Source organism: Sabethes cyaneus, chromosome 2 (assembly GCF_943734655.1).
Source record: "Sabethes cyaneus chromosome 2, idSabCyanKW18_F2, whole genome shotgun sequence".
Classification (NCBI taxonomy): Eukaryota; Metazoa; Arthropoda; class Insecta; order Diptera; family Culicidae; genus Sabethes; species Sabethes cyaneus.
Window position 1 is genome coordinate 171,555,629 of NC_071354.1, and position 11,500 is coordinate 171,567,128.

Sequence of the window (11,500 nt, forward strand, 5' to 3'; positions counted from 1 at the left end):
TATCGGGTTGCAATAAATTATAAAAATTAATCAAACAATGTTTCGTGAGCATTTTCTTAACGTCATATATTTTGAGATAGCGTAGAGAAATGTAACGAGATCGTGTCCTGTAGTATAACTTAGAATCGATCGAGTTTATTTGAACCGCAAAGCTTCATGTTTTTCGTAGATTCCGTGATGATTTATTCTGCCTTTTTTGCAATTTGTCAAGTCAAGGTTTTGTATTCCAACCACTGACTGTTGAACTGTTCCAGAAGAGTTTTCCATCACACATGATATTCGAATATTCACAAGTTTCCATTGTAACTCGACACCATATGGATAACTTCACGGTTAATGTGTTATTATAAATCACTGTGTAAACAATTTCATTTCACTGACCATACGGTTCAATTCCACTCACTGCTTCATCATTTTAATTTCTAAGGCTGCAACTTCTACTGCTGAAACTGTTTCCAACCGGTAATAGTAGGTAGATATCACACTAGATTTTTTGTGAGGACTTTCCACTTCCGGATCTACTCTCGGGACGACTGGCACGTTTGAACTCCGCGGCGGTTGTAGAAAAACTGACTCTTACGCCTTGATCAAGCTGGAAAATTAACTGTCCAGCTAAATGCGGAGCATGGAAATGTGCAGTTGGGTTGGGTCTGACGACGGATGAGTGGGGGTAAAGATATCGGGAAATAAATACGAGTTAACACAATCTGGTTTAGATGAGCGATATGCTCTTGGGGCACAGTATTGTGGCAAATTGTCACTGTTTGTACGAGCTCATGTGTTGGTTAGTATACAAGTTGGCTTAAAGGAAGTAGGAAAGGGTTATGGAGTGATACACTATAACCAACAGGATGGTTTGCATCGAACCAGTTATAAGCATGTGTACTCTTCAGTGATGCGACAACTCTGATATATAGGACGATAGGATATGTGCGACAGTTTGACGAATGATTAAAAGTGAGCTTTGATAGTTGTGACGATAGCAGTGGGTGACGTGACTTGGAAGGTGTGTCTGCGAAGCATGATTGAACGGTTTTAGCATGACTGGCAAAATGGGGTGTAATTGAACACGGTCTATTGAGTAATTATCGAAACTATTCTAAGAATCCCTTTAGCAAATATTGAGGCCGCTTCTAATTTAAATATATTAATCGAATTATGACAATCATATGTTCTCACCAGGGATGGTTCGATCCTTTTGACTCAATTTTGATTCATTTGACAGTATCGTCTCAGCCGAGCCAAATATGACAATATTATATATGGGATATTTGTAGATCTAGTTCTAATCTACAATTTTTCTGAACAAAGTTTTGCTGTGCGTTTGTAGTTACGGTGCTACAACGCTTGTAACTCATTAGTGACTAAATGAACGTTCATTTAGTTACCAATAAGATACTAGCTACAATCTGTAACTACAAAAGATACAGCAAAACTTTATTCAGCAAAATTATAGATAGTGTTCTACAAATGTCCCATATACAACTTTGTCATATTTGGCCCCGTTAAGACGGTACTGTCAAATGAACCAAAATTGAGTCAAAGTGTTCGAAACATCCCTGGTTCTTACTACTAGCTCTACTATTTTACCAGCCGGTAACATAGCAAAACAAACTCACAGTGCTGTTTTTGTAATAATAAACAGAAAAGTTGAAATCAAAAATGTATATTTATTTTTTCAAATTTTTTCGACGGCTACGTCTCCTTAAGAACATGCTTTTGTGCTAAACACTTATTCATTTCTACTAGTCTTCGAAATTTCGTACAGACCCTTATGATACTTTTAGTATTTTATTATTGAGTTAATTTGTGTAACAAATGACTTATTTCTGTTGACAGTACATTGTTTACGCTGACTGTCAAGTGCTGTATCAAAATATCGGAATTGTCTTATTGTAAATTTGTGGAACTGTACGCCAAAGAAGAGTTTGCTGGTCGACCAGAAGACACCGAAGGAGATTGCCAAGATGTCATTGGCCACAGTTTATCGCATTAAAAGTCTCTACAGGATGGTCCCAAGTAGTGGAACCCGAGGGACAGAAGGTCCGCGGTTTGTACGTACGCCAAACGTGATCAAATCGGTTCGTGCAAAGATTGCTCACAACCCGGTGCGTTTAATAAAGAAACTTGCCTAAAAAGCCAACATTTCTAAAAAATTCATGCGAAGAATCATCAAAAAAGACTTTTACGCATCTTCCAGAGCTAGAATGAGACGAGGATAAAAGAATTACGAGCGATTCATCGAATATATTCACCCTTATTCTGCGAGGCGAGTGATGTGACTATTTTGGAGTCGCCGCGAATCAGGTGACAATTGTCACGGTTTGTTACTTAGGTGACAGGGGTTTGTTACCTAGGTGACACGGTTGTCACCTAGATGACTCGACTCGCCGTGGCGAGTCACGGCGAGTGACAATTGTCGTATTGAGTCACGTGACTCGCAGAATACGGGTGATTGCTTTCTTTGTTGAAGAAATGATAATCCTGTTCTCCGACGAAAAGCTGTTCGACATCGATACTATGTCCAATAGCCGCACAGATCGATTCATTTTACTGAAGAAATATGAGGATGTTCTGAAGAAAGTGAAGTTTAAGTTCCAGCTGGTGTCACGATGTTTGTTTTAGTGGCGTTCAATAGTGAAAATACCTCTTGTGTTCATTGATGTTGGTGTTAAAATCAATGCCCAAGTGTTTATCGGTAATTTGAAGGACCAAGTACTTCCCTGGATGAAGACCAACTTTTCTAAAGATCAATACATTGTCCTACAACTGGATGAAACGCCATGTCACTCATCAAATCGAATCCAGCGATGGCTAATGAAAAATATGAAATTTTGGTCAAAAGGGGTAGCCCCCCTAGCATTCCGGATCTTAAAGATAATTGAACTCGAAAATGGGATTTTATAGAACAATATTTTTTGCCGCACCCTGTATCATCAAACAAAAAATAAAAACAAAAAAATGTCACGTGGGACAATTATGTTTTCGCAGGCAGTTTAGTCTTTCTAAAAATTAAATTTTAATTACAAAGTTACTATAAAACAATTCATTTTATTGTAGGAAACGGTTGAGGTTAGATAAACTTTACATTACTCTGCATAAGAAATTCTATATTGTGAAATTGACATATCGAATGTTCTCAGAATGGTAAAAATATCTAAATTAGCCTTTGTTCTCGATTCTACTGCCCAAACGATCTTCTCGTTGCATGATGAAATAGAAAATTATAAATCAAGCACAAGTCATAATCTTCTTACCGGCTACCTCATGTCATTTCAATATTCTTCGAGTTTAATAGGGAACGTTCAATCGTACCTTCATTCAGCTTTTATTTTTATGCTAGGCAAAAGATAATGCCAAACAAGCATTCTAAAAAGTAGTTCCCTAGAAACCGAATGTAATGCACGAAGTGTACGATATTAAGAACCATTGTTGGTCTTGATTCAAATATAATAACCCGAATGACACTGAGAACATTGTACTGGCAGATCTTTACATTAGAGTAAAGTTATTTTTTTGTATTTCATTGGAGCTAGTGCGTAAAATTTGAGCACTCTAAAAAATTTAGTCGCTCCATCGTTACGTAACGATCTCTAAACATTTTAATGACAGGTGGGTTTGCCTAATAGGCAGAAATATCAAAACTGAACAAATTATTTTTGCAATTTCTCAGAATTCTTGACTCGAACTCACAACTCTCGATTACCGGTTAAGTGTGATACCCTCACACCACCGTCGCGCCCTTCTATTCGCGATGGCGGCATTGAAAAAGATTTCGCAGGCTGCTCGCACTTACAGAAAATCTCATGCCGAACTGTCAACGTGTGCGTGATGACAAAAAGAAAGGGAAATGCAAAATTTGCCGAGATTTGAACAGCCGAGCGTTCGGTGAAAATTTCTGTGGTGCATATCGATGTTTACGGCTCTTTACTAACGTTTGATATCATAAAATTTTTTGCCGAATTCTCAGCTGTCCAAATCTCAAAATCTTGCCGACTTCGGAGCTCTTTTTATGTGTGTAGTTTTGTCGCGTTCTTAAAATTCTAAAATATTTCAATTTACCAGTCTCTAATACATTGTTGGGCTATCTATCTATCTTCTGCGCGAGCAGCCATACAAAAAAAAAACGAATTAATCCACCTAGCGGTGTGACCTGACCTTTCTACTGCCACAATAATTATTTTTTTATTTTCTCAGAAATACCTATAATTAAGTTGACTATAATTTTGAGTATCCATTCGTTATTCCTCAAAATCCATATTTGACAGTGAAATTCACAAGAACATACATTTACTCCCTTTCCAGAAAATAGATAAAATCGTTAAATATCCTGGGACGCCCAAGTCGCAGCCGTATGTAAAAAAGTTTACTGGTGTATGCAATCATCAGTTGCACTGCGCCACTTCACTGCTCAAGCAATTCGACTCTTATAGGTAGTTCTATTATTTGATTGTGGAAATGTCCTGTATGCAAACGTTTCTGACGAGAACTTTAAAAGACTCAATTTGGCATTCCACATTCCACAATATCCGCAGAGTTGACCGCTTTTCAAGCTAGGGTAAAGCCATTTTCGTCGTCCGAACTAAAAATCACAACAATATTTATGAAGTTATCGCGCATGTAGGACATTGTGTAGGACGGCATGACAAATGTTATTCTACAAAATTTCTGCAGGTCAGGCAAGTTTTTCTGGCTGTAGAATAACGACAATGCCTTGCGTGAGTTATTTTCATTTATGAATGACGGAAATTGAAACGATAGTCGACATTGTCTTCTTCGTCGCACGAAAAAACATAGGAAATTTGGCTGGTAGGACTTCTTTAATGATAAAAAGCATTTAAATAGATCTCAGCTCACTTTGATTGATCGCGTATGATAGGTAACTAACTAAAATATTAGGGAATAACTAGTTTTGTATTGTGTGTCATAAAGATGCTGATATTTTTAATAATTTGTGTTGGATAGGACGGGAATAGGCAATTACGACGATGTAGCAATATACCCTATTAGAACTTTCTGGTTGGGTGAACGTTCAAAAATAATCTGGCATGTATTCTCACAATACTGTTAGACAACATACTTTTGGACGAGCTAGTTTATCACAATAGATCAAACAAATGGTCGCAGTGATAAAAATACACAACATGGAAAAAATCTATCTAGCTTCTACTCATTTTCGATATCAGCCCGAACAAACAATCTTTTGGTAATACGTTGTGCAATTGATGTTGGCTAGAAAGCTTTCCGTCATCTGTGGAACCTCTGCAATGTCTGCAAAGTGTGCGTAGGAGTACCAGAAGCTATCGAAGTCAATCAAAGCTATCAATCCGTGTAAATTGTTCTTTTTTACACAAAACTGACCTGCAAAATTTGCTTACATTGTGCACAACCTCCAAGTGTCAATAGGAGGTTATTTGTGTCACAATGAAGAATACATCTGTAACTAAAAAAAGTGAAATAAATTACAGAATGCCAAATTGGAAAGTCTATATGAAAAAGTAAATAAAATAATAGAACAAGATTTCAACATTTAAAAATAATTTTTCATTAAACGTAAAGTGTACATAAAAAATAAAGTGTCGCTTTTCCGCGATTTCATAGAAAACTGCAAACGTATACACAACACAAAAAAGTTTCCAGTGTATCATCAGCATAATGAAGATCGGGTAATTGATTCTGGACCATTGATACACACATTCGAAATATGATAATGAGTCTTGATTTTTCTGGTTAACTGTTATAATGGGACAAATTTCCGAAAGAAGTAGAAAAAGGATATTCAATTAAAAAAGGATGACACTAAGCGCATTATTGACAGGCTATTATTATGTTCGCTGACTGAATTGCGTAGCTTCTAATTGATAAGAAGATACTGAATAGTCCAGAGCTGGACATACTGAGAAACGAATGTTAGAGAGATTGTCGATAAACGTACAGGGTGTCTGATTTGAAATGTTATTAATTCAAGAGGGTATGTTTTTCCAATACATCACCATATTAAACCGTTCACTTTATGTACGTATCGCAAAAATAAGAGGTAAAACAATGGTTAATCCAGTAATATAGTAGGTATTAAATGACTTCACATATATCCCCAAAACTTATTAAAATTCTACCCGGTTTAAGCGGTATAGTAAAATGAACAAAATCGAAGCGAAATGAGCGTGACGACAAGCCTGCTGCTGGGTTCATCAGGTGAAATATGCTCTTCCTCCCATTATTAGGTGTTAGGTTTTTCTGACGTGAAACAAGTGTCGAAAATGGTTTTCTTATTAATTTTCCTGTAGTGTAATATAGACCGAATTTTTTACTCAACCGGAAGCGTTAGTTTTATTATTGCCAGTATCCATGCGGGAGGATTCCAAGGTCATCTGAACGGGTGGAAAATTTCGTAAATTATTAATCTGATAGTCAATCTCTTCTTTTCAAAGCGGCAGGCGAAGGATATATTTTTTTTATGTACAGGTATGTCATCTGTGGTACGAGTGTTGCATATCCCGTCACGAAGCAAAGATTTTTGCCATTCTACAAACATATGGAATGTTCTTAGTTTTTGTTCGATGTGGTAAAATTGATTTATTAGTATTCTGTGGGTTGGTTTTCGTCAATCAGGACATAAAGTATGCAACAATCTAATCTGGTTAAGACGTTTGCCTAATTGTATTTTTTGTGCCGATATGGGGCTGGATCTAACATGAAAATGTTGGAATCTCAATTGATTAGGGGATGAAACGATGAAATATTAGCACCAGTGTTGAACATTAATTTCATTTTACCTGTCAATGTAGGAACCGTGATATATGTAGGCTTGTTTAATTTCATGTCCCAAGCTGGTGGACCCCCAATCGTTTTGTCTTTCTTTCAATAGATCAATTTACTGTAAGTTTTCACCGTCTTCAGCATTTTATTGATCTTATGTCTGTTTCTGCTGCTAGCATTTCATCATTATTAAAACTTTTATAATTTTTCCAATTAGTATTTCGTTGTGGTTAAATTTAGTTGAAGGCTGTAGAGGATGCCCAAATAGCACTTGTAACTAATCATAAAAATAAAAAAATACAAAAAGGTTACACAGCAGTTACATTTAGGATACTTGTAACGAGTTAGGTTACATAAAATTAAAAATAGTTACTTTTTAGTTTTCTAGTGACAAAAATCTCAAAAAGTTACCAGCTGGTTACCAAATGACCAAATTGAAACCATTTTTTCGAGCTGTCAACAACTTGGTCGTCGCAAAACAGTCACCTTTCAGTTACGAGTTACCAAATAGTTATCAAGTAACACAAATGAAACCTTTTTCCAAACTGTCATCAACTTGCTGGTCGCAAAACAGTTAATTTTCCGTTACGAGCAGTTACGAAGTCAAAAAAGTCAGCTAGTAACATTTTCGCAACAACTTGTTCACTCCCAAGCAACAATGTGAGTTTTATTGTAGTCTTATGGTGGTCTTCAAGACCAATTTTGGTCTTAAATGTCATCATAAGAGTTTAATAAAACCCAAATTGTTACTTCGGCTGTTCCTTGTAAACACAGCGGATTAAGCAAAAACTAGATCTCAAGAATTTTACTAATGGTAAAGAAAAACAATTAGTACACGGGTTGCAAAATGCTCTTGTAAATGCGTTTATTTACTTAATTGATGATACTTGGAATCCTCTCCGCACAGACATTGGTATTAAGTAAACAAATTTTGATTATTCTCAAACGTCAAAACGATCAAGTTACATCGAAACGAAACCGGCAATGAAAATAGGTTACAATGTAACTTAGAAATGACGACAAAAGAAATAAGTGATCACAACAGATTTAATATTGGTTACCGTAACTGATAGCGTAACCAGGTCGAATGCTAAGGTTACGTGCAACTAGAATGTAACTGAAATGTAACCTTCTATGATTAAAACTGCTGGTAAACTGTATTATTCAAACTGAAACTATTCTTTGATATTAACTTAACACTTTCTTTTCACAACAATCACTAAAAACACCTTTTCCCAATATCTATGAACAATGTCTGCTTCATATCAATTCATGTAATATGCCGAAAACGATGCAAAACTTCAAGGACAATGGTGTAGTAGAAAACCAAAGGCAAAATGGCTATGAATTTTACTAAGTGATAGCGAAAACAATTTGTTTTTTAATGATTTCTAGGTGAATGCTTCACTAATTCATTATTGCTAAGAATAAATTCAAAAAATCAGAAAATTAAAATTAATATTTTTATATTTGTACATATTTGTTTTACAAAAAATCAATTTTTCAAAGAAGTAAGTAACGAAAAGCTAGATTAAATCAGAGCGCGTGAATTTTTCAAAGCTAGAATCATGCATTTCACCATAAATTTGAAACTGCATTAAAATTTGTGTTGAAATAACAAGCGAAATTTATACACTCTTCTATATTCAATAGTTAAATTTACTACTTGACGTTGACAGCAATGGATTGAAATAATAAACCTGCTGCTTTGTTTTCGCTATGCAATAAAAGTTTCAAGATAACTAATTTGCCACCAATTGAAAGTCAATTTACAGTTTATGTGTAACTTCAATAGTAACCATTTTGTAACTACACATGTTACATATTGGTTATTGAGTAACTGTTAATGTAACCATATTTAGTTACATAAGTTGCGCTATTTCGGTTGCACAACTGTTATATTTTAGGTTACTGTAACCGAAGTTTTACATTTAAATTTGTCGCATTTCAGCCGCTGCGACTCAATTGTGACAACGTGTGCTACTTGGGTGGCTATAGTTTATGGTTGGCGGAATGTAAAGATTTTAGGGTAGACTTACATTATGGATTCCTTTAAAGGGGCATTCCTTGAGCATGCCTTTAGGTATTCAGTGCAATTATGATAAGACCGAAATAAACTTTGCGGCGTAAGCTCTAATAGAAATGCGACAAATTTGATTTGATGATCGCACGCGTAAATCAAATATTTTATTTGAAGCTAACAGTGACTTTTGTCGTTTCATATTCTGGATTCTGTACAAGCATCTCGTCCACTTTGCTCGCCGCTGAATGACGTTTTGCGTTAAACTGCTTCTTGCTGAAGTTTCTGGCGCGTGTTAGTAGAATACGAAACCTGAAACTAAATGAAAAAGAAAACTATCCAACTAAATTCTACTATGTATATTTAATGTTGACAGATATGTATTTCGCCTACGACTTGCAGGCTTCATCAGTGTCTGTTTTCGAACCACAGACACTGACAAAGTCTGCAAGTCGTAGGCGAAATACGTATCTGTCAAGAATAAATATACATAGGATTTATTTCTAATTCCCGTCGTAGTAAGGAAAGCTATTCTAATTTTCATCATTTGTTGGATGGATTTAATGAATACTCCAAAAGTTTTTGTGCTGATTTGACTAAAACACACTTATCTTCCGATCCGTGAACTTTGAAATCACTCAAAAGCGATTATTAAAGCATATTATTGAAATTACGCAACTGATTTTATTTCTTAAATTCGTCGTACCGTTTTAAAATCCGTCCATCAAAATTTTTCATCGTCCGAACGAAAAACCACAACAATGTTTATGAAGCTAACGCATGTATTTGTGTAGGACGGCATGACAAATGTTATTCTGCTAAATTTCTGCAGATCAGGCAAGTTTTCCTGGCTGTAGAATAACGACAATGCCTTACATGAGTTATTTTCATTTATGAATGACGGAAATTGAAATGTTTAGTCGACCTTTTCTTCTTCGTCACACTTAAAAACGTAGGAAATTTAGCTGGCAGGACTTTAATGATACAAAGCATTTAAATAGATCTCAGCTCACTTTCATTGATCGCGTATGATAGGCAACAAACTAAAATATTAGGGAATAACTAGTTTTGCATTGTGTGTCACAAAAATGCTGATATTTTTAATAATTTGTGTTGGATAGGACGGGAATAGGCAAATACAACGAAGCAGCAACATACCCTAGTAGAACTCAATTGGAATGTTTTTTTTTTAAATTAATTTCTGCTTCTTGCTTCCAATAGTTGTTTGGGTCTTCTGAAGCTTTCGATTGATGATGGTCCAGTATTGCTCGAGTAGGGATGTTGACAGAGTTCTTGTGCTGCACGCTGTTGACAGCATATTCCGTAATGGCAGGATACAAAATCCGACCATTACAGTATAGAACAATCGTGTTGCTTCAGTAAAGGTAGCATACAGCAGTAAGTTTCCCGGTTGATGGTCTCGGCTGCAATGAAAATGTCGTTTTCTAAGCCACAGATAGAGGTTGCTTGCTATTGTAGATATTTCTTAGTGATTTTCTACAGTTTCATATGCCTAAAAATGTCTATCAACTTTCTCCTTCCTGTTGCCGTATAAAACTCCTATCCAGAAAGCTATTTGAAACCTTGTTGTATGCTTTATCGTCTATCACTATCCAACTCAACTTCAACCCAACTTCGTCGTGTACAGCTTCAAGGATCGTGCTTTGGCCTTTTAGTTTTGATCTTATAAGTTGACAGTATGACTCGTTTTTAGCTTGATGCACTGTTGTAGACGACACTTGTTTGTAACAACTCAGACGTCGAGACCGAAATACGTATTTATCAATAAAACATAGTAGTAGTACTAAAGGATATAAATAACGGTTGTTTTCTTCTTTTATATCGGATAGAGAGTTTGGGCACAGACAAACAGACATAACTCTTGGAAGAAAAATCAACAAAAATTATCGTACCTGAACACTAGCACCATCTATGACAGACATTCCCAAATATCAAATAGCAACAGGAGTATCCCTCAAAGCAGCAAGTATTTTTACGGGGAATTTCTCTTCTTTCATCAAAAAGCGCCGCTTTGGCCAAAACGGAGACATTCCCAAGTAAGCCCAAATTTGAAATGACGGTTTAATCGGTACGTAGAATGAAAAATGAGAGTTATGTCTGTTTGTCTGTGGTTTGGGTATCGCTTAAAAGCTCTGGTAGCCCTTATTGTCGTCGGTAAACGGTTTCAATCATCAGAACCAGTTTTGAAAAAATCACTTAATGAAATTCAATTTAACTGAATGAGCCAAACTTGTTTTCCATGATTGAATATTTTTCATGAAAGCATCAGACATGTTTGTTACTCAAATCAGTCACCCTGTAAAATATTGTGTTTGCGAAGGTGCTTAGTAATGCATCACATCCAATTGAAGTTTATTTGAACTCCATAATAATGGGTTCTATTAATTGAAGAATATTCTATTTGCGAACGTCGGCTTCTCAGCGGTCGTAACTCCTAATATCCTTATTTCTTTTTTGTTGTTGCTATGGAAACAGTATGAAATTAGCGCAATGTATGCCATTTGTACAATGATAATAAGCGATTTTAGCCGTTTCTACTCTGATTCTTTTTGATTCCTTTGAAAACTCAATACCAGAAAACTGCTAATTTGATAGAATGATAAACTTTGCGAAGCCTGTTGGGATTTTATCGAAGTTTTCAATATGTTATAATATTTATTCAAATTTTTGTTTAAAAATACCTCTTATTTTTTCGTATAT